The 25,696-nt window shown below is 37.3% G+C and overlaps 1 pseudogene; it reads left to right on the plus strand.

Moving 5' to 3' along the window:
* Nucleotides 1–422: 422 nt before the first annotated feature.
* On the plus strand, nucleotides 423–1,523 carry LOC113887689 (annotated as a pseudogene).
* The last annotated feature ends 24,173 nt before the right edge of the window (nucleotides 1,524–25,696 follow it).

A 25,696-nucleotide genomic window follows, 5' to 3' on the forward strand; every position in this document is an offset into this window, starting at 1 on the left:
ACTTGACTTTGCATTCCAGGATGTCTGGTTCTAGATGAGTGATCACACCATCCTGTTTATCTAGGTCATGAAGATCTTTTTCATATAGTTCTTCTGTGTATTCTCACCAAGTCATCTTAATATCTTCTGCTTCTGTTAGGTCCATACCATTTCTGTCCTTTATTGTGCCCATCTTTGCACGAAATGTTCCCTTGGTCTCTTTAATTTTCTTGAAGAGATCTCTAGTCTTTCTCATTTTATTGTTTTCCTCCATTTCTTTGTCCTGACCACTGCAAAGAGCTGATTCACTTGAAATACCTTAATGATGGGAAATATTGAGGGAAGGAGGAGAAGGGGGCAACAGAAGATAAGAGATGATTGGATGGCATCACTGACTCAATGGAGATGCGTTTGAGCAACTCAGGGAGATTGTGAAGGACAGGGAAGTCTGTCATGCTGTAGTTCATGGGGTTGCAGAGTCAGACATGACTTTGTGACTGAAGAACAACAACAATCTTACACCTAAAGCTATCAGAGAATAAAGATCAAACAAAACCCAACGTTAGTAGAAGGAAACAGGAAAATAAGAGCAGAAATAAATGAAATAGAAGTGAAGAAAATAATGGCAAAGATCAATACAACTAAAAGCTGGTTGGGCTTCCTTTGTGGCTCAGACAGTAAAGAGTCTACCTGCAATGCAAGAAACCTAGGTTCGATCCTTGGGTCAGGATGATCCCCTGGAGAAGGAAATGGCTACCCACTCATCAAACTAAACAAAATTGATAGTCAGACTCTTCAAGAAAAGAAGGGAAAGGACTCAAATCATTAAAATTAGAAATGAAAATGGAGGTGGGTAGAGGTGGCCCAGTCAAATGCTTGGGGAGTTGGGCAGGAGTCCAGCAGACCTGAGGCAACAAGGGAGCTGGGCAGCCTCAATTACCTGGTAACTGCTTCTCTTTCTGGTGTCTCCTCCACATAGTGAGAAGTATGTTCATGGAAGTCCCTGAGACAGCCTCCATGGAGGAGCAGAAAGAAATGGAAGATAAAGTGACTAGTCCAGAGAAAGCGGAAGAAACAAAATTAAAAGCAAAGTATCCTCATCTGAGACAAAAGCCTAGAGGTTCAGATTTTTTAAGGAAATGATTGCTGAAAGGGCAAAAAATATTTTGATTCTTGGAATTACAGTATGGCTATATCACAGCCACAGATAAGACAGAGGTCACTGGTGACCACATTCCCACTCCATACAACCTTCCTCAATGGTAATCATCTCTTGTTAGCAAACTGGCTGGTTGATTAAAAAATTTGGACTGCATGTGTCTTGTAATTCCCAATATTTCCCCTTAATATATTACTTCTATGCTTTTTATTTACTTTCACTCACTAAGTCATTCAAGAGTGATGACTTCGCAGGTAGCAGTAGTGTGTGCTACTCTTGTAAGGGGATGTGGTTTAGTTGCTAAGTTGTGTCTGACTTTTGCGACCCCATTGACTGTAGCCCACCAGGCTCCTCAGTCTATAGGATTTTCCAGGCAAGAATACTGGAGTGGGTTGCCATTTCCTTTTCCAGGGGATCTTCCCAATCCAGGGATCAAACCCAGGTCTCCTGCACTCCAGGCAAATTTTTTACTGACTGAGCTACCAGGGAAGCCCTGGTAAGGGAATATACTAATACTTATGTATAGTTTTTACTAGTTTAACGGTGCACTGGTGAAAAGAACATGTTAGAGCAAAGTAAAGTAATCTACTTGAAAATAATTGTATGTATTACCTAACTCCTAGTGTAGCAATGGTTCCAACAAGTAACAAGTAAGTTTTACAATTTTAATGTTTTGGCTTTCTTTAATTCATTCAATTATAGCTTCGTATGCTACTCTTATTTAATATAACCTCTACTGTATTGAATTCTTCTACATTTTCCTTTTGGATTTTGTAAAACAGAAATTTAAGACCACAAGTTTGAAGAAAAGTCACATATTTCAAATACAGACATGACTCCAAAAGATTTGTATCCTGTGTTTGAACTATAATGGCCTTAACTCTGTTTCAGCTTTAATAGTAGAATGTTATTCAGGCAATATTTGCCCATTCTGTTGTAACTTATGTGACTCTGGTGCTTAACAGCTACTGTTGAAGCTAATATTCTTACTAAGTTCTATAGTGTTAAAATACCTTTTGTTGTTGAAGATGTTGTTGAACATGTGCATTAACTGTTGAATTCACTTTTGTGCCACTTTTGTACCACTTTTGTAAGTACATTTTTTCCCACAGCTTCTCACAACTGTCTGTATTAATTTCACATATTAAAGAGTAGATGATGTGCCAACCAGAAGCACAAGAATTCCTATACAAAACTCTATATGTCATTTATCATTTATATATACTAAGATTGAAAGGTTGTGGTTTGTGAGCTGTGTGCTATGTCGGGATTCATGACCCCCAGAGGAGACAGTTTTGATCTGGGGCCAGAGACAAGGCTTGACTACTCAGAGCTTTTTATGTAGCAAAGTTTTATTACATTACAATAGAGATAGGGAAAGCTTCCACATAGACATTAGAAGGGGACAGAAAGAGTGCCCACTTGCTAGTCTTTAGCAAGGTGTTTTATGTCTGTTAGTGAGTGAGTGAAAGTTGCTCAGTCATGTCCAGATCTTTGCAACCACATGGACTGAAGACTGCAGTGAGCTCCTAATCAGATAAGAGAGACACCTCAAGACTGAGGGAGTTTCATCAGGCCCCTCTCCCACAATATGAATTGTTGAGCTAGAATGGTAAAAGGTGCGTCATACTCGGCCATAAAACAATTGAGATGAATATTGATTTGTTGAGTCAAGGGCTTCCCTTGTAGTTCAGACGGTAAAGCATCTGCCTACAATGTGGGAGACCCAGGTTTGATCCCTGGGTCGGGAAGATCCTCTGGAGAAGGAAATGGCAACCCACTCCAGTACTCTTGCCTGGAAAATCCCATGGACGGAGGAGCCCAGTAGGCTACAGTCCATGGGGTCACAAAGAGTCAGACATGACTGAGCGACTTCACTTCAAAGCCAGCAGCCCAAGATTTAAGAAAAGAAAAGAAAAGGAAAAAAAAAAGGTTAGTGTTAGGTAGAACTGTCTTCCTCAACAGAGAAGGGGGAAAAAAGTCTGCCTGCCACTTGCAGTTTGTTTCCTCCTGTGACTTGGGGACCTCTGGCTTTCCTACTTGCTAACCCTCTCAAGAGCAGTTTATGGTCTTGGAGTTATAGAATACTAAACTGAAATGTGTGCTCAGTCTTGTTGTTGTTGTTCAGTCACTAAGTGGTTTTCAACTCTTTGTGACCCCATGGACTGCAGCATGCCAGGTTTCCCTGTCCTTAACTATCTCCTGGAATTTGCTCAAATTTGTGTCCATTGAGTCGGTAATTGCTCAGTCTGTCATATACTTAATTTTTCATTTGTTACTAATATTCATGACATTCAGTGGCCTCGTACAACTATGTTATGTTTCTTATGCATGTCTTTTGTCCTATGCAGAACATATTTGACTTTTATGAAAATTAAATTCATGTAATTTATATAAATGTTTTTTTAATATAAATTTGTTTATTTTAATTGGAGGTTAATTACTTTACAATATTGTATTGGTTTTGCCATACATCAACATGAATCCACCACAGGTATACATGTGTTTCCCATCCCGAACCCCCTTCCCTCCTTCCTCCCCGTACCATCCCTCTGGGTCATCCCAGTGCACCAGCCCCAAGCAACCAGTATCATGCATCGAACTTGGACTGGCGATTCGTTTCATATATGATATTATACATGTTTCAATGCAATTCTCCCAAATCATCCCACCATATATATAAATGTCTTTTAATGTAGAAACTTTTTACTTCCATAGTCAATTTGAGGGACATTAGAATAAAATGTCTTCTCTGGTGGCTCAGTTGGTAAAGAATCCACTTACAATGCAGACCTGAGTTCAATCCCTGGGTTGGAAAGATCCCCTGGAGGAAGGGCATCGCAACCCATTCCAGTATTCTTGCCTGGAGAATCCCCATGGACAGAGGAGCCTTGAAGGCTGCAGTCCATGTGGTCGAAAAGAGTTGGACACCACTGAGTGACTAAGCATATATATATAGAATAAAATAATTTGCTTCCTGTGGCCTTTCCTTTTTTTTTCTTGCTTCTTTGACTCAAATTGTGTTGGGCTGTGCTGTTCAGTCTATTCAGAAACATATGTATCTATAATTTTACTCTTGAATGCTGTATTTTCTCACACAATGATTTCTCAGTTGTTAACTACTCTTAATCCTGTATTATTACTAATTGACAGTTTTTTAAATAAAAGGAAATTTATAATGAAACAAATATTTGAGAAGACTGGCCCAGAAACCTAGTTATGATAAGATGAATTTTAAGTAATTATAGTGAACTAAGTGAACTAGGCTTGTGACAATTAGAGCAATTTACATGATATGTGGAACAGATAATTCATATTTAGATATTTTGCTTCTATAGATGTCACTTCAATAAAATGTAAATATAATTTTACTTGTCATTTATCTAGTTAGAACTTTGACAGACTTTATTGGGACAAATTTACTGCTCTTTTCAGAGCTCTGCCCATAAGCTGTGATACTGTAGCATGATGCTGAAGATCTGTAGCCTGAGATGATAGTATTATTTTCTTCATCTTTGACTTGTGCAAGACTGCCATCTCTTTTGGATCCAGGGATCTTTTCTAGATCTTGGCTTCATTTGTACACCTGCTTTCCTCTGACCCCAAATTACCATAAATGGTGCATTAAGCATAGCACCTGCACTTAAAGGCTGCCTAGCGCTCTGAGAAAAGCTTGCTGATTGTCTTCCTCATCCTTCCACTCCAAAAGCAGAAAACAACAAAATCAATAATGTGCTAATTTGTTATAAAGATTAATTATATATATAAACAGATTTGTAATGGGAGTGAGTAGGTTATACCAAAGTATGTATAATCATTGTGGGATTGATTTAAGAATTGCAAAATACCCCAAAGTAGAATTTTGGTAATATCTAGTAGGTTTTTTAATAACTATTTGCAAGCAATCATCATTAAATTCACACATATGTCAGAGATTAACCTGAAAGATCAGATCATGTTATTCTTGATTATGATAGGATTCCTGCTATAGTTTGCGACAAGAGATGTAATTGCTGTCTGAATTTTAGCTTGTATCAAGTGAAAGTCACTCAGTTGTGTCCAACTCTTTATGGCCCCATGGACTTATACAGTCCATGGAATTCTCCAGGCCAGAATACTGGAGTGGGTAGCCTTTCCCTTCTCCAGGGGATCTTCTTAAACCAGGGATCGAACCCAGGTCTCCCACATTCAAGGTGGATTCCTTACCAGCTGAGCCATGAGGGAAGCCCAAGAATACTGGAATGGGTAGCCTATCCCTTCTCCAGAGGATCTTCCCAACCCAGGAATCAAACCAGGGTCTCCTGCATTGCAGGTGGTTTCTTTACCAACTGAGCTATCAGGGATGTCCTGATCATGGACGTATTAGATTGTATAATAAATGCTTATATTTATCTACTTCAAAATTTGTTGCAGATCTGTGAAATACTAAGTACCCAAAATAAAATGCTGTCTTTTATTAAAAGCAAATTTCCTCATTAATAAAATATTGTTTTTTTATTAAAGGTAAATTTTCTCATTAAACCAACCTACCTTCTCTAAAGTCACAGTGATTGAAATCTCAGGACTTTCCATCAGGAAAGACCTGCCATGTAGGACTCATAGGTATGATTAATTGCTTAGGCTTCATTATTAGTGATTAAGATAGGGGTTTTGCACTTTTCTGTTTTTGTTATTTAGAAGCTCAGTTCATTGAAGACATATTTGCAGATTGTTTCACCATTGCTTGATACTTTTGACTAAGCTGAATTTAATTAAACTTTCTATGGTTTCATATTTGTGGTTTGAGAAAGGGCTGATTTGAATCATTGTCTTTATTATAAATGAATGTTGGAGTAAATAAGTTGGAGATAAATACTTCATTAAAACCAGATAAAAATAAATTACCTGTTTCATATCCAGTAGCTCCTGTTTGATAGTACAGTTCTGAGAAACATTTCATTTTTAAAGGCTACATCTGACTAAAATAATTATATTTATTGGCTTGTTGAAATAGTAAGGAATTGCTGTTCTACTGAACTAGAAGGAGCATGCTTACAATCTATTTACAAGTTATTCAAAATTATTGTGCTGCACACCTAAAAATAAGTCCTAAATGTTCACCAAAGCCTCTACTTGTTGTTACTTCACTGGAAATTTGTTGCTCTTTTTACTTGATGCAATAAAACTATACCTCTGAATATTTATTGATACATTTTACTAAACCAGATATGTAGGCTTTCTCAATCCAAAGTACTCAAATTTTATCAAACACTTAAATGTGAACTCTACTTGGACTGTGCTCTAAACTTAGTGTTTAGTGATCCAGGGACAGATATCCTATAGGAAGGAAGTGCATGTCCGAGTGGCAACTAAAACAGTTTCTGTTGTGGCCTTTTCACATTCCCCAACATGCAGACATATTACTTCCATTTTTCATTTTCCTTTTTTACCTCATTTTACTTCACTTCCCCCATCCTGTTGTCATTCCTGCTTGTTTCTTAAGGCCCCTGATGGCATTTATTAAATGGTATTTCAGATCAGATCAGATCAGATCAGTCACTCAGTCGTGTCCGACTCTTTGCAACCCCATGAATCGCAGGATGCCAGGCCTCCCTGTCCATCACCAACTCCCGGAGTTCACTCAGACTCACGTTCATCGAGTCAATGATGCCATCCTGCCATCTCATCCTCTGTCGTCCCCTTCTCCTCCTGCCCCCAATCCCTCCCAGCATCAGAGTCTTTTCCAATGAATCAACTCTTTGCATGAGGTGGCCAAAGTACTGGAGTTTCAGCCCCAGCATCATTCCTTCCAAAGAAATCCCAGGGCTGATCTCCTTCAGAATGGACTGGTTGGATCTCCTTGCAGTCCAAGGGACTCTCAAGAGTCTTCTCCAACACCACAGTTCAAAAGCATCAGTTCTTCGGTGCTCAGCCTTCTTCACAGTCCAACTCTCATATCCATACATGACCACAGGAAAAACCATAGCCTTGACTAGACGAACCTTTGTTGGCAAAGTAATGTCTCTGCTTTTGAATATGCTTTCTAGGTTGGTCATAACTTTCCTTCCAAGGAGTAAGCGTCTTTTAATTTCATGGCTGCAGTCACCATCTGTAGTGATTTTGGAGCCCAGAAAAATAAAGTCTGACACTGTTTCCACTGTTTCCCCATCTATTTCCCATGAAGTGGTGGGACTGGATGCCATGATCTTCATTTTCTGAATGTTGAGGTGTAAGCCAACTTTTTCACTCTCCACTTTCACTTTCATCAAGAGGCTTTTGAGTTCCTCTTCACTTTCTGCCATAAGGGTAGGGCTGATGAATTATTAATCCTTTAATGTCCTTTCCAGTATACCATAACTAAGGATGTATTTTGGGCTTCCCAGTTGGCACTAATGGTAAAGAATCCAACTGCCAATGCAGGAGACATAAGAGATGTGTGTTCAATACCTGGGTTGGGAAGATCACCTGGAGGAGGTCAGGGAAACCCACTCCAGCATTCTTGCTTGGAGAATCCCATGGATAGAGGAGCCTATCAGGCTACAGTCCATAGGGTCTCAGAGTCAGACATGACTGAAGTGACTTGGCTTGCACACATGCAAGGAACCATTAAAAAAAATTTTTTAAAACAGTATCTTTATCTGAACAAGGACAAGTTTGAACCACTGTCCTAATTCTGCAATTCAGTGTGCACTGCCAATCTTCCCCCATATCCTTTCTACCTCTGACACCACATCACACCTTATAAAATTGGAATCAAAGAAGTCTTATTCTGGGATTGTTATTCAAAGGATAAAAACCCCGATTTTAATACTATTTTACTAATTTCTGCCTCTTAATAGGTAGACTACTGGATTTTATTATGGAAATCACTGATGGTCATGAAAACCATTAACTCTATTTGTAATATGTTATTGATCAACTAAACAGCATTTGGGAGAAATATCTAATTTTTTAAATAAGCCGTCGAATCTGTGACTGCATCTCTTATTTGTTATTTTAAACTTTTTATTTTGTATTGGGGTTTAGTCTTAACAATGTTGTGATAGTTTCAGGTGAACAAAAAAGGGATTCAGCAATACATATATGTGTATCCATTTTCACCCAAATTCCCCTCCCATACAGGCTGCTACATAACATTAACCACAGTTAAATGTGCCATACAGTAGGTTTCTTTGGTTATCCATCTTAAATATAACAAAGTATACAGATCCAACGGGACACTTGCCTGTATTAAAAGGGCCAAGAATAAAAGAATTTTTGCTGAACATGCCTATAGAGTTTGCAATTAAAGCTGAAAATTGTCAAATAACTCTTCCAAAATTATATTTGTGAAATATACAAAAAATAAATATCTACTTAATTCCTATTGGAAAAAAGAAATGTAAACAGAGACATTGCAACTGACACAACAGAAATACAAAGTATCATAAGAGAGTAGTACAAGCAACTATATGCCAATAAAATTTGAAACCTGGAATAAATTGACAAATTCTTAGAAAAATACATCCTCAGATGCACAGTCTCAGCTTAACTGTGGGGTTTTAATCTGTTGCACCTGCCACTTTCAGGGTGGTCCCCCCTTCTTTGCTTATTTTGGCTTCTTCTTGTTTGCAAGTCTCTTCAACATCTTATTTCCACCCTGACTTGAGGGGTCAAAAGTAGCCACTTATTCAGGCTCACTTGCTCAGTTGTGCTGTGGAGAGGGAGGGGTGAAAAGATGTTCAACATCACTCATTGTTAGAGAAATGCAAATCAAACCCACAATGAAGCACCATCTCATGCTGGTCAGAATGACCATAATCAAAAAGTCTACAAACAATAATGCTGGAGAGGGTGTGGAGAAAAGGGAACCCTTTTACACTGTTGGTAGGAATTCAAACTAGTACAGCCACTATGGAGAACAGTGTGGAGATTCCTTAAAAACTGGGAAAAGAACTGCCAAATGACCCAACGATCCCACTGCTGGCCGTACACCCCAAGGAAACAAGAATAGAAAGAGACACACATACCCCAATGTTCACTGAAGCACTATTTACAATAGCTAGGACATTGAAACAGCCTAGATGTCCATCAGCAGATGAGTGGATAAGGAAGTTGTGTTATATATACACAATGGAATATTACTCAGCTATAAAAAGGAACACATTTGAGTCAGTCCTAAGGAAGTGGATGAAAATGGAGCCTATTATACAGAGTGAAGTAAGTCAGAAAGATAAAGACAAATACTGTATATTAACGCATATATACGGAATTTTGAAAGATGGCATCAACGACCCTGTATGGAAGACAGCAAAAGAGACACACATATACAGAACAGACTTTTGGACAGACTAAATCCAAGATGTTGGACCACCAGAGAACTCCTGACCCCATGAAATACTAATTAGTGAGAAATCTCCCAAAGGCCTGCATCTCAACACTGAGAACTGGACCAACCAAAGGCCAGCCAGCTTCACTATTTAATGCTTTGTGCCAAATAGATAGCAAAACACTTTCCACAGCCCTTCCCATTAGGAAATAGGCTGCACACCACTGGGTACAAAACTGTCTTTTAGAGAGACAAGATCCAACTTCACCCACCAGAATATATGCACAAGTCCCCCTAAACAGGAAAACTTCACCAAGCACTGGCCCAACCCTACCTGCTGGGGGAAGACTACATAACTAAGAGGAACTAAGATTTGCAGCCTGTGGAAGGGAGCCCCCCAAAACAGTAAATTAAACAAATGAAAAGACAGAGAAACATGCAGCAAATGAAGGAGCATGGTAAAAACACACTGGTCCAAATAAATGAAGACAAAATAGACAGTCTACATGGTCAGGAAGCAACAGTTAGAACTGGGCATGAAACAACAGACTGGTTCCAAATAGGGAAAGGAGTATGTTAAGGCTGCATATTGTCACCCTGCTTATTTAACTTATATGCAGAGTACATCCTGAGAAACGCTGGGCTGGATGAAGCACAAGCTGAATTCCAGATTGCTGGGAGAAATATCAATAACCTCAGATATGCAGATGACACCACCCTATGGGAGAAAGCAAAGAAGAACTAAAGAGCCTCTTGATGAAAGTGAAGGAGGAGAGTGAAAAAGTTGGCTTAAAACTCAACATTCAGAAAACTAAGATCATGGCATCTGTTCCCATCACTTCATGGCAAATAGATGGGGAAACAGTGACAGACTTTATTTTTGGAGGATTCCAAAATCACTGCAGATGGTGACTGCAGCCATGAAATTAAAAGACGCTTACTCCTTGGAAGAAAAGTTATGACCAACCTAGACAGCATATTAAAAAGCAGAGACATTACTTTGCCAACAAAGGTCCATCTAGTCAACGCTATGGTTTTTCCAGTAGTCATGTATGGATGTGAGAGGTGGACTATAAAGAAAGCTGAGCAATGAAGAATTGATGCTTTTGAACTGTGGTGTTGGAGAAGACTCTTGAGAGTCCCCTGGGCTGCAAGGGGATCCAACCAGTCCAATCTAAAGGAAATCAGTCCTGAATATTCATTGGAAGGGCTGATGTTGAAGCTGAAACTCCAGTTTGCATACCTGATGTGAAGAACTGACTCATTCGAAAATACCCTGATGCTGGGAAAGATTGAAGGCGGGAGGAGAAGGGGACGACAGAGGATGAGATGGTTGGATGGCATCACCGACTCAATGGACATGAGTTTGAGTAAACTCCGGGAGTTGGTAATGGACAGGGAGGCCTGGTGTGCTGCAGTCCATGGGGTCACAAAGAGTTGGACACAGTTGAGCATCTGAACTGAACATGAAAAAGAATTCAGAGTAATGATGGGAAAGATCCAAAACATCAGAAATAAAGTACAGGCACTGATAAACAGACTGGAGGCATGGATTGAGAAGATGGAAGAGATATTTAACAAGAACCTAGAAGAAATAAAGAACAATCAACAACATAAAAACTGAAATAAAAATGCAGTAGAGGAAAACAATAGAGGATTAGCCAACACAAGAGAATGGATAATTGAACTGGTAAATGGAATTGTGGAAATAACTGAAGGAGAGCAGAATAAAGAAACGACACTGTAAAGAAATGAGAACAGTCTCAGAGGTATCTGGGACATTAAGTGCACCAACATTTGAATTATAGGGGTTGCAGAAAAATAAGAGGAAAAGAAAAGGCATGAAAAAATATTTGAGGAGATTATAGTCAAAAACTTCTCTAACATAGGGAAGGAATTGCCCAGCCATGTCCAGGAAGCCCAGAGAGTCTCATACAAAATAAACCCAGAAATAAACAGGCCAAGACACATTGATCAAATTAACAAAAATTAAACACAAAGAACAATTACTAAAAGAAGCAAGGGAAGACCAACAAATAACACACAAGGGAATCCCCATAAGGTTAACAGCTGATTTTTCAGCAGAACCAGTGCAGGCAAGAAGGGAATGGCAGGATATACTTAAAATGATGAAAGGAAAAAAAAAATCCTACAACGAAGACTACCCTACCCAGAAAAGATCTCATTCAGGTTTGACAGAGAAATCAAAAGCGTTATAAATAAGAAAAAACTAAGATAATTCAGCACCAAACCAGCTCTATAACAAATGCAAGAGGAACTTCTCTATAAAGTTCTAGACAGAAAACAACAAAAAGAAAAGACCTACAAAAACAAATCCAAATCAATGAAGTAAGTGATTATAGGATCACACATACCAATTACCTTAAATGTAAATGTATTAAATTCTCCAACCAAGATACAAACTGGCCAAATGGATACAAAACAAGGCCCCTATATATGCTGTCTACTAGAGACCAATTTCATTTCAACAGACACATGCAGACTTAAAGTGCGGGGCTGGAAAAAGATATTCCACACAAATAGAAATCAAAGGATAGCAGGAACACCAACATTTATATCAGATAAAATAAACTTTCAAATAAAGACTGTTATAAGAAACAAGGAAGGACACTACATAATAATCAAGGTATCAAGAAGAAGATATAATGATTATAAATATTTATGCACCCATCATAGGAGCACCTCAATACATAATGCAAACGCTAACCACTACTAAGGGGTAATACAATAATAATGGGGGATTTTAACACCCCAGTCACACCAATGGACAGATCATCTGGACAGAAAATTAATAAGAAATCACAATCCTTAAATGACACATTGGACAAGATAGAATTAATTGGTATCTATAGGACATTCCATATCCAAACAGCAGAATACAGTTTTTTTCTCAAGAGCATGTAGACCATTCTTCAGGATAGATCACATTTTGGGTCAGAAAACAAACATTGGTTAACTTTTAGAAAATTGAAATTGTATCAAGCCTTTTTTGAGACCACAATGCTATAAGATTAGATATCAATTACAGGAAAAGGACTAAAACACAAACACATGAAAGCTAAACAATACAGTACTTTATAGCCAAGAGGTCACTGCAGAAATAAAAGAGGAAATTAAAAAAAATCTAGAAACAAATGAAAATAAAAACATGATAACTCAAAAACTATGGGATGCAGTAAAAACAGTAGTAAGAGGGAAGTTTATAGCAATATAAATTTACCTCAAAAAATGAGAAAAACATCAAATAAACAATTTAACCTTATATCTAAAGCAACCAGAAAAAGAAGAACAAAGAAACCCCAAAGTTAGCAGGAGGAAAGAAATAATACCTATCAGAGCAGAAATAAATAGAAATAAAAGAAACAATAGCAAATATCAATAAAAATAAAAGGTGGTTCTTTGAGAAGATAAAGACAGTTAACAAGCCATAGCCAGTCATCAAGAAAAAAAGGGAGAAGACTCATATCAATAAAGTTAGAAATGAAAAAGGAGAAGTTTCAATAGACACAATAGAAATGCAAAGGATCATAAGAGACTACTATGAGCAACTATATGCCAATAATGGAAAGGAACAAACTCACAAGACTGAACTAAGAAGAAGTAGAAACTATGAACAGACCAATCACAAGCACATTGAAATTGAAACTCTGATAAAATATCTTCCAACAAAGAGCCCAGGACCAGATGGCTGCAATGGTGAATTCTATCAAACATTTAGACAGGAGCTAACAACTGTCCTGCTCAAACTGTTCCAAAAAAGTTTCAGAGGGAGGAAAACTCCCAAATTCATTCTACAAAGCCACCCTCACCCTGATACCAAAAGCAGACAAAGATATCACAAAAAGAAAATTACAGGCCAATATCACTGATGAACATAAATTTTTAAAATCTCAACAAAGTTCTAGCAAACAGAATCCAATAACATATTAAGGGAATCACACACCGTGATAAAATGGGTTTATCCCAGGGGTGCAAGGAATCAATATATGCAAATCAATCAATGTGATACATCATATTAACAAATTGAAAGATAAAATTCATATGATAATTTCAATAGATGAAGAGAAAGCTTTCAACAAAATTCAACACCAATTTACAATTAAAAAACTCTTTGGAAAATCAGTATAGAAAGAACCTACCTCAACATAATAAAGGCTATATATGACACATGGCAAACATTATTCTCAATGGTGAAAAACTGAAAACATTTCCTCTAAAAGTAGGAACAAGACAAGGATGCCCACTTTTGCCACTTTTACTCAATATAGTTTTGAAAGTCCTAGCCACAATAATCAGAGAAGAAAAAGAAATAAAAGAATCCATATTGGAAAAGAAGTAAAGTCACTCTTTGCAGATGACAGGATTCTGTACATAGACAACCCTAAAATGCCACCAAAAAACTGCTAGAGGTAATCAATGAATTTAGTAAAGTTGCAGGATGTAAAATGAATATACAGAAATTACTTGCATTCCTATACACTAATAATGAAAAATCAGAAAGAAACTAAGGAAACAATTCCACTCACCATTGCAACATAAAGAATAAAATATCTAGGAGTAAACCTTCCCTGGTGGTTCAGATGGTAAAGAATCTGTCTGCAATTCAACAGACCCAGGTTTGATGCCTGGGTCAGCAAGATCCCCTGGAGAAAGAAATGGCAACCCAACCCACTCCAGTATTCTTGCCTAGAGAAATCCATGGACAGAGGAGCCTGGCAGGCTCCATTGTCCATGGGGTCGCAAAGAGTCAGACACGACTGAGCGACTAACACTTTCACTTTCAAAGAGACAAAAGAATCTGTATGCAAACAATACAAGCAGATGAGGAGATATACTTTTTCTTGGATTGGAAGAATCAATACTTTCAAGATGACTATACTATCCAAAGCAATCTACTAATTCAGTGAAATCCTTATCAAATTACCAATGGCATTTTTCACCAAACTAGAAAAAAATTTTTCAAAATTTGTATGAATACAAAAGACCCCAAAGAACCAAAGCAATCTTGAGAAACAAAAATGGAGCTGGAGGAATCAAACTCACTTTCTTCAAAATATTCTACAAAGGTACTGTCATTAAGATAGTATGGTACTGGCACAAAAACAGAAATATGGACCAATGGAACAAAGTAGAAAGTGCAAAGATAAACTCATGCACATATGGGCACCTTATCTTTGACAAAAGAGACAAGAATATACAATGGAGAAAAGACAGCCTCTTCAATAAGTGGTGTTGAGAAAACTGGACATCTATATGTAAAAGAATGAAACTAGAACACTTACTAACACCACACACAAAAATAAACTCAAAATGGATTAAAGACAAACTGTTAGTTGCTCAGCTTCCAACTCTTTGAGACACCATGGACTGTAGTCCACCAGACTCCTCTGTCCATGGAATTCTCCAGGCAAGAATACTGGAGTGGGTTGCCATTCCCTTCTCCATGGGATCTTCTCAACCCAGGGGTTGAACCCAGATATCCCGCATTGCAGGCAGATTCTTTACCATCTGAGCCATGAGGGAAGCCCAAACACTTAAATGTAAAGCCAAAAATTATGGAGGAAAGCATAGGTAGTACACTTACTGACACAGATCACTGCAAGATTCTCTCTGACCCACTTCCTAGATTAAAGGAAATAAAACCAGAAATAAACAAATGGAATCTAATAAATCTTAAAAATTTTTGCACAGCAAAGGAAACTATAAACAAAATGTAATGAGAAATAATTGCAAACAAAGAAACTGACAAAGCATTAATCTCCAAAATATATAAGCAGATCATACAGTTCAATATCAGAAAAAAAAAAAACAACCCAATTAAAAAAGGGCAGATGCCCTAAGCAGATGTTTCTGCAAAGAAGGTGTACAGATGGCCAATAAACATATGAAAATATGCTTAGTATCACTCACTATTAGAGAAACACACATCAAAACTACAATGAGGTATCACCTCACACCAGAATGGCCATCATCAAAAATTCTATACAAAATAAATTTTGGAGAGGATATGGAGAAAAGGGAACCCTTCTGCAGTATTGGTGGGAATGTAAACTGATACAGCCATTATGGAAAACAGTATGCTGATTCCTTAAAAAAAAAAGCCTTGCAATAAATCTACCAGCAATCCCACGACAGGACATATGCCCTGAGAAAATCACAATGCTAAAAGAAAAACCACAATTGTAAGACACATATATGAAAAAACAAACAAAAACAGAGTTCTAAAAGACACATGTATACCAATGTTTATTGCAGCAATATTTACAATATCCAGGACATGGAAGCAGTCTATATGTCCATTGACAGATAATTGATAAAGAAGTTGTGGTATATATATACAATGGAATGTCAGCCATAAAAATGAATGAATCTGAGTCAGTTGTAGCGAGGTAGATGAACCTGGAGCCTCTTATACAGAGTGAAGTAAGTCAGAAAGAGGAAAACAAATATCACATATTAATGCATATATGTATGGAATCTAGAAAAAAGGTACTGATGAACCTAGTAGAGAACAGACTTTGGATACAGTGGGGGGAGGTGAAGATGGGACTAATTGAGAAAGTAGCATTGACCTATATACACTATCATGTGTAAAATAGTTAGTGGGAAGTTGCCATATAACACACTGGGCCCAGCCTGGTGCTCTTTGATGACCTAGAGGGGAGGGATGGTGGGAAGGGAAGGATGCTCAAGAATGAAAGGATATATATATATGTATATATATATGTGTGTGTGTGTGTGTGTGTGTGTATTCATGACTGATTTATGTTATTATATGGGAGATGCTGTGAAAGTGCTGCACTCAATATGCCAGCAAATTTGGATAACTCAGCAGTGGCCAAAGGACTGGAAAAGGTCAGTTTTCATTCCAATCCCAAAGAAAGGCAATGCCAAAGAATGCTCAAAGTGAAAGTGAAAGTGAAGTCGCTCAGTTGTGTCTAACTCTGCGACCTCATGGACTGTAGCCTACCAGGCTCCTCCCTCCATGGGATTCTCCAGGCAAGAGTACTGGAGTGGGTTGCCATTTCCTTCTCCAGGGGATCTTCCTGACACAGGGATCGAACCCAGGTCTCCCACATTCCAGGCAGATGCTTTAACCACTGAGCCACCAGGGAAGCCCCTACTACCACACAATTGCACTCATCTCACACGCTAGTAAAGTAATGCTCAAAATTCTCCAAGCCAGGCTTCAGCAATATGTGAACTGTGAACTTCTAGATGTTCAAGCTGGTTTTAGAAAAGACAGAGGAACCAGACACCAAATTGCCAACATCTGCTGGATCATCAAAAAAGCAAGAGAGTTCCAGAAATCATCTATTTCTGCTTTATTGACTATGCCAAACCCTCTGACTGTGTGGATCACAATAAACTGTGGAAAATCCTGAAAGAGATGGGAATACCAGACCACCTGTCCTGCCTCTTGAGAAACCTATATGCAGGTCAGGAAGCAACAGAAAAAACTGGACATGGAACAACAGACTGGTTCCAAATAGGAAAAGGAGTTCGTCAAGGCTGTATATTGTCACCCTGCATATTTAACTTATATGCAGAGTACATCATGAGAAACCTGGGCTGGAAGAAGCACAAGCTGGAATCAAGATTGCTGGGAGAAATATCAATAACCTCAGATATGCAGATGACACCACCCTTATGGCAGAAAGTGAAGAGGAACTAAAAAGCCTCTTGATGAAAGTGAAAGAGGAAAGTGAAAAAGTTGGCCTAAAGCTCAACATTCATAAAATGAAGATCATGGCATCTGGTCCCATCACTTCATGGGAAATAGATGGGGAAACAGTGGAAACAGTGTCAGACTTTATTTTTTGGGGCTCCAAAATCACTGCAGATGGTAACTGCAGCCATGAAATTAAAAGACGCTTACTCCTTGGAAGGAAAGTTATGACCAAACTCGATAGCATATTAAAAAGCAGAGACATTACTTTGCCAACAAAGGTCCGTCTAGTCAAGGCTATGGTTTTTCCTGTGGTCATGTATGGATGTGAAATTTGGACTGTGAAGAAAGCTGAGCACCAAAGAATTGATGCTTTTGAACTGTGGTGTTGGAGCAGACTCTTGAGAGTCCCTTGGACTGCAAGGAGATCCAACCAGTCCATTCTGAAGGAGATCAGTCCTGGGTGTTCATTGGAAGGAATGATGCTAAAGCTGAAACTCCAATACTTTGGCCACCTCATGCAAAGAGTTGACTCATTGGAAAAGACTCTGATGCTGGCAGGGATTGGGGGCAGGAGGAGAAGGGGACTACAGAGGATGAGATGGCTGGATGGCATCACCTACTCTATGGACGTGAGTTTGAGTGAACTCCGGGAGTTGGTGATGGACAGGGAGGCCTGATGTGCTGCAATTCATGGGTCGCAAAGAGTCGGACATGACTGAGTGACTGAACTGAACTGAACTGAAAAGGTGTGTAGTGACATCATATGTTTTTTTAATTTCCAATTTCCTGGTGACATACAATGTGTAGCATCTTTTTGTATGCTTATATGCTCTCTGTATATCATCCTTAGTCAGCTGTTAACATTATTGGTCTATTTTTAATCAAGGTTTTTGTTTTCTTATTGCTTGGTTTTAAGAATTCTTTGTGTATTTCAGATAATAGTCCTTTATAAAATGTGTCTTTTGCTAATGTTCTTACTTAATCTGTGTCTTATCCTCTAGTATCCTGGATAGTGTCATTTGTAGAGAGAGGTTTTTAATTTTAACAAAGTCCAGCTTGTCAATTATTTTATCAATCATGTGTTTAATATATTATCCAAAAGGGCATCAACATACATGATCACTTAGGTTTTCTCATACTATCTTCTAAGAATTTTATAATTTTGTATTTCACATTTGTCTACAATTTAATTTTGTGAAATAAATAATGTCTGTTTCTAGATTATTTTCTTTCTTTCTTTCTTTCTTTTTGCATGTGTATATCTAGTTGTTCCAGTACTGTTATAATTCTTTTTTCTCCTTTATATCACCTCTGCTCCTTTGTCAAAGATAAATTGACCATAAGTATGGTGTCTACTTCTGGGCTTTCTATTTTGTTCCCCAGGTTTCTTTGTCTATTTTTCCCCAATACCATATTGTCATATGTATTTTGCTTTAAGTCATGACTTCCTTGAAGTCATGAATGTCAGCCCTCTAACTTTTCCTTTAATGTGGTGTTGACTATTAAGTGTCTTTTACCTTTCTGTGTAACTTTAGATTCAGCTTATCAAAATTCATAAAGTAATTTTCTGAGATTTGGATTAGGGATAGACTGCATATGTAAGGCAAGTTGAAATATTAATAATATTGTCTTCCTATTCATGAACATGGAATATCTCTTCATTTGTTTGGTTCTTTTAAATTTTTCTTTGTCAGACTTTTGTAGTTTTTCTCATATAGATCTTGTACATATTTTGTTAGATTTATACATCAGTATCTCATTTTCATATGTATTAATATAAATGTTATTTTATGTTAATTTCAAATTCTGCTTGTTTCTTATTGGTATATAGGAAAGCACTTCAATTTTGTACAATAATCTTATATCCTTCAAGCTTTCTGTAACCACTTATTATTTCCTGTCTCTTTTGTATATTCTTTTTTTTAAATTTTTTTAATTCTTTTTTTTTTCTCAATTGTATTTTTTTTTTTTTTTACTTTACAATATTGTATTGGTTTTGCCATACATCAACATGCATCTGCCAAGGGTGTACATGTGTTCCCCATGCTGAACCCCCCTCCCACCTCCCTCCCCATACCATCCCTCTGGGTCATCCCAGTGCACCAGCCCCAGGCTTCCTGTATCCTGCATCGAACCTGGACTGGCGATTCATTTCTTATATGATATTATACATGTGTTAATACCATTCTCCCAAATCATCCCCCCCGTTCCCTCTCCCACAGAGTCCCAAAGACTTTTCTATACATCTGTGTCTCTTTTGCTGTCTAGCATACAAGGTTGGCATTACCATCTTTCTAAATTCCATATATATGCATTAGTATACTGTATTGATGTTTTTCTTTCTGGCTTACTTCACTCTGTATAATAGGCTCCAGTTTCATCCACCTCATTAGAACTGATTCAAATGTATTCTTTTTAATGGCTGAGTAATACTCCATTGTATATATGTACCACAACTTTCTTATCCATTCATCTGCTGATGGACATCTAGGTTGCTTCCATGTCCTGGATATTATAAACGGTGCTGCAATGAACACTGGAGTACACATGTCTCTTTCAATTCTGGTTTCCTCGGTGTGTATGCCCAGCAGTGGGATTGCTGGGTCGTATGGTAGTTTTATTTCCAGTTTTTTAAGGAATCTCCAAACTGTTCTCCATAGTGGCTATACTACTTTGCATTCCCACCAACAGTGTAAGAGGCTTCCCTTTTCCCCACACCCTCTCCAGCATTTATTGCTTGTAGACTTTTGGATCACAGCCATTCTGACTGATGTGAAATGGTACCTCATTGTGGTTTTGATTTGCATTTCCCTGATAATGAGTGATGTTGAGCATCTTTTCATGTGTTTGTTAGCCATCTGTATGTCTTCTTTGGAGAAATGTCTATTTAGTTCTTTGGCCCATTTTTTGATTGGGTCGTTTATTTTTCTGGAATTGAGCTGCAAGAGTTGCTTGTATATTTTTGAGGTTAGTTGTTTGTCAGTTGCTTCATTTGCTATTATTTTCTCCCACTCTTAAGGCTGTCTTTTCACCTTGCTTATAGTTTATTTTGTTGTGCAGAAGCTTTTAATTTTAATTAGATCCCATTTATTTTTGCTTTTATTTCCAATATTCAGTGCGGTGGGTCATAGAGGATCCTGCTGTGATGTATGTCAGAGAGTGTTTTGCCTATGTTCTCCTCTAAGAGTTTTATAGTTTCTGGTCTTATGTTTAGATCTTTAATCCATTTTGAGTTTACTTTTGTGTATGGTGTTAGAAAGTGTTCTAGTTTCATTCTTTTACAAGTAGTTGACCAGTTTTCCCAGCACCACTTGTTAAAAAGATTTTTTCTCCACTGTATATTCTCGCCTCCTTTGTCAAAGATAAGCTGTCCATAGGTGCATGGGTTTATCTCTGGGCTTTCTATTTTGTTCCATTTATCTATATTTCTGTCTTTGTGCCAGTACCATACTGTCTTGATGACTGTGGCTTTGTAGTAGAGCCTGAAGTCAGGCAGGTTGATTCCTCCAGTTCCATTCTTCCCCTAAAGTCAGGAACAAGATAAGGGTGCCTACTCTCACCACTACTATTCAACATAGTTTTGGAAGTTTTGGCCACAGCAATCAGAGCAGAAAAAGAAATAAAAGGAATCCAAATTGGAAAAGAAGAAGTACAACTCTCACTGTTTGCAGATGACATGATCCTCTACATAGAAAACCCTAAAGACTCCACCAGAAAATTACTAGAGCTAATCAATGAATATAGTAAAGTTGCAGGATATAAAATCAACACACAGAAATCCCTTGCATTCCTATACACTAATAAAGAGAAAACAGGAAGAGAAATTAAGGAAACAATTCCATTCACCATTGCAATGAAAAGAATAAAATACTTAGGAATATATCTACCTAAAGAAACTAAAGACCTACATATAGAAAACTATAAAACACTGATGAAAGAAATCAAAGAGGACACTAATAGATGGAAAAATATACCATGTTCATGGATCAGAAGAATCAATATAGTGAAAATGAGTATACTACCCAAAGCAATCTATAGATTCAATGCAATCCCTATCAAGCTACCAACAGTATTTTTCACAGAGCTACAACAAATAATTTCACAATTTGTATGGAAATACAAAAAACCTCAAATAGCCAAGGCAATCTTTTGTATATTCTTATAGATGAACTTATCATCAGTGAACACAGACAATTTTTGTCTTGCTTTCCAATCTGTATAATGTTTATTTCCTTTTCTTCCCTTATTTCATTACTAAGGTTATACTTTATAGTATTAAAAAATAGTAAGGGGACATCCTTGCTCTGTATGTGATTTTAGTGGGAAAGCTCCCAGTTCTCACAATTAAGTATAATACTAGTTGTGAAAGATCTGAGAGTTTTATCATAAATGGGTATGGAATTTGCTAAAATGTTTTTTCTTCCTCTATTGATACAGATGATACCACCCTAATGGCAGAAAGTGAAGAGGGACTAAAGAGCCTCTTGATGAAGGTGAAAGAGGAGAATGAAAAAGCTTTCTTAAAACTCAGCATTCAAAAAACTAAGATCATGGCATCTGGCCCCAACACTTCATGGCAAAAAGATGGGAAAAAATGGAAATTGTGGCGGATTTTGTTTTCTTGGGCTACAAAATCACTGTGGATAATTACTGCAGTTATAAAATTAAAAGAGGCTTGCTGCCTGGAAGAAAAGCTATGACAAACCTAGAAAGCATATTAAAAAATGGAGACATCACTTTGCTGACAAAAGTCCATATAGTCAAAGCTATGGTGTTTCCAGTAGTCATGTATGGATGTGAGTGTTGTACCATAAAAGAAGGCTGAGTGCTGAAGAATTGGTGCTTTTGAGCTGTGGTGCTGGAGATGCTTGAGAATCCCTTGGACTGCAGGAGATCAAACCAGTGAACTCTAAAGGAAATCAACCCTGAATATTCATTAGAAGGACTGATATTGAAGCTCCAACACTTTGGGCACATGATGCAAAGAGCTGCCTCATTGGAAAAGACCCTGATGCTGGGAAAGATTGAGGGCAACAGAGAATGAGCTAGTTGAGTGGTGTCACCAAATTAACCTGGCATGCTGCAGTCGATGGGGTTGCATACAGTCAGATAGGACTTAGTGACTGAATAACAACATCGATATGATCATATGATTGTTCTTCAGTCTGTTGATGTGATGAAAGTGAAAGTAAAGTCGCTCAGTCATGTCCGACTCTTTGTGACCCCATGGACTGTAGCCAACCAGGCTCCTCTGTCCATGGGATTTTCCAGGCAATAGTCCTGGAATGGATTGCCATTTCCTTCTCCAGGGGATCTTCCCAACCCAGAGACTGAGCCACCAGTGAAGTCCTTAGATAGCATTAATTGATTTTATATAGAATGTTGAACCAGCTTTGCACACCAGGGACAAATCTCATTCAGTCTCAGTGTGTAATTCTTTTTAGACTCTTTTGGATATGGCTGAATAATATTTTGTTGAGGATTTCATGTTCATTAAAAATATTGGGCTTTAGTTTTCTTTTTTGTAATATCTTTGTCTGATTTTGGAGTTAGGATAATGCCATCCTTATAGAATGAGTAAAAAAATGTATTCCCTCAACTTCTGTTCTCTGAAAGAAATTTAAGAGACTCAGCATAATGTTTTTCTTGCATGTTTGGTAGAATTTACCAGTGAATCTGTCTGGTACAGGTGCCTTCTATATTCAAAATTTATTGGTTATTTATTTCATTTTATATAGATATAAGCCTATTCAGATTGCTTATTCTTTTGTGAATTTTGGTAAATTATATAGTTTAAAGTATTGATCTGCTTTCATCTAAGTTATTGTATTTGTGGGCATAAAGTTTTCATAGTATTTGTTATCCTTTTAATTCTTATACCTTTTGTATTTATGTCTTCTTTCATTTCTAACACTAATAATTTGTGTTCTAGCTTCTTTTGTTAGTTGACCTGACCAGATACTTATCGACTTTATTGACCTTCAAAGGCCAAGCTTTTATTATTATATCTATTGATTTCTTGCTTTTAATTTCAACAATTTCTACTCTATTATTTTTTTTCTTATGTTTACTTTGATTTAATTAATCCTTCTTTACCTAGTCATACAAGGTAGAAACTTAAATTATTGGTTTATATCTGCCTTCCTGTCTCATACATGTCTTCAATGCTATAAATTTCCCTGTAGGCACTGCTTTCACTGCATACCACACATTTTGATAAGTTGTGTTTTTGTTTTCATGTGGTTCACAATATGATTAGATTTCTTTGAAATTTCCTCTTTAATTCATTTTTCTGAAGTGTGTTTCTTAATCTCCACATACTCTGGAATTTTCCACCTATCTTTATGTTATTTGTTTCTAGTTTAGCTCCCTTGTTATGTCTGCTCTCTGGTAGACTGAGAGCAGACACTGTATGATTTCTATTTTTTACATTTATTAAGATTTTTATAGATGAGAATGTGTTCTATATTGATGACTTTTCTGTGTGAGCTTGAGAACAATGTGTGTATTTTGTTTTTTGATGAAGTATTCAAAAGATGTCCATTATTACCAGTTGATAAATGGTGTTGAGTTTAACCATGTCTTTATTGATTTTCTGCCTCCTGGGCCTTTACATTTCTGAGGAAAGGTGTTAAAGTCATCAACTATAATAGTGGATTTGTGTATTTCTGCTATCAGTTTTTGCTTCATGTAGTTTGATGATGTGTTTTTAGGTATACACATATTAAAAATTATGTTCTCTTTGAGAATTGAATCTTTTTCTATATGAAATGTCCCTTTTAAATCTGCTATAACTGTCCTTCCTTTGAAGTCTGCTCTAAAATTAATCTAGCTACTCCTATATTTTCTTTTTGCTGGAGGTACTGGTGTTTTATTTGTACATTTATCTACAGTTAGGAATGAATGTAAGCTTTACTATCATTTACAATGTGGATTGGGCTTCCCTGGTGGCTCAGATGATAAAGAATCCACCTGTAATGTGGGAGACCCTGGTTTGATCCCTGGGTCAGGAAGATCCCTTGGAGGAGGGCATGGCAACCCACTCCAGTATTCTTGCCTGCAGAATCCCCATGGACAGAGGAGCCTGGAGGGCTACAGTCCATATGTAGATTGACAAATGTCACATAGCTAAGTGTCAAGGACAGAAATCAGGGCAGAGTGTGAGTTCTACCAGTAGAGGGCGATAAAGGAGAGGACTTTATTTGTACTACAAAATCCCACATTATTTTGACTAGTGTTGTTATGGCAAGCTTTCTTAATCCATTTACTTTTTATCTATAAGTGCCTTTGTATTTGAAGTAGGTAGGTTTCTTGTAGACAACTACAGTTGTGTAGTGGTTTGACCTACTCTAAAAATCTCTTTTAATTTACATTTATGTTTTATAATTATTTTCTGGTGGCTTAGTCAGTAAAGAGTCTGCTTGCAATGCAGAAGACCTGTGCTCAATACCTGGGTCGGGAAAATTCCCCTGGAGAAGGAAATGGCAACCCACTCCAGTATTCTTCCTGGAAAATCCCATGGACTGAGGAGCCTGGAGGGCTACATTCCATAGGGTCGCAAGAGTTTGACACTTCTTAGTGACTAAACCTACCTACCTTTATAATTATGAAAGGTCTTATTTCTAGTGACAACTTCAATTTAAAAAATTTTGACATTGTTGTATTAGTTTCTGTTGTACAGCAAAGGGAATCATGTTACACATATACATTTGTCAACTTTTTTTTTTTAGATTCTTTCCTCATTTATTGTTCATTGTTATTGTTCAGTTGCTAAGTTGTTCCCATGATCATTTCTAGCTGTTGCTTTTTGATCCGAATACAGGTTTCTCCAGAGACAGGTAAGGTGGTCTGGTATTCCCATCTCTTTAAGAATTATCCACAGTTTGCTGTGATCCACACAAATACTTTTGTGTAGTCAAATACAGCTTATTACTGACTATTAAATAGAGTTCCCTGTGCTATACAGTAGGTTGTTATTAGTAATCTATTTTATATATAGTAGTGTGTATATCTCAATGCTAATCTCCAAATTTTTCCCTCCCCTCTTACACCCTGGTACCCATAAGTAGATTTCCTGCATCTGATGCTCTATTTCTGTTTTGTAAATAAGTTCATTTGTAGCCTTTTTAAGATTCCACATATAAGTGATAACATGGCATTTGTCTTTCTCTATCTGACTTACTTCACTCAGTATGACAATCTTTATGTCCATCCATGTTGCTGCAATGAGAGTACTTTATTTTTTATGACCCAGTTAACATCCCATTGTATATATGCACTACATCTTCTTTATACATTTCTCTGTTGATTGACATTTAGATTCCCTCCATGTCTGGCTACTGTAAATAGTGCTAAGGTGAAGATTGGGGTGTATATATATAGTTAAATTATAATTTTCTCCAGCTATATGCCAAGAAATGGGATTGCTGGATCATATAGTAGCTCTCAATTTTTAGTTTTTGAGGAACCTCTGTATTCTCCATAGTGGCTATACCAATTTATATGTCAACAAATAGTGTAGAAAGATTCCCTTTTCTACACATCATCTCCATAATTCATTGTTTGTAGATTTTTTGAT

This window comes from Bos indicus x Bos taurus, chromosome X (assembly GCF_003369695.1).
Source record: "Bos indicus x Bos taurus breed Angus x Brahman F1 hybrid chromosome X, Bos_hybrid_MaternalHap_v2.0, whole genome shotgun sequence".
Taxonomy (NCBI): Eukaryota; Metazoa; Chordata; class Mammalia; order Artiodactyla; family Bovidae; genus Bos; species Bos indicus x Bos taurus.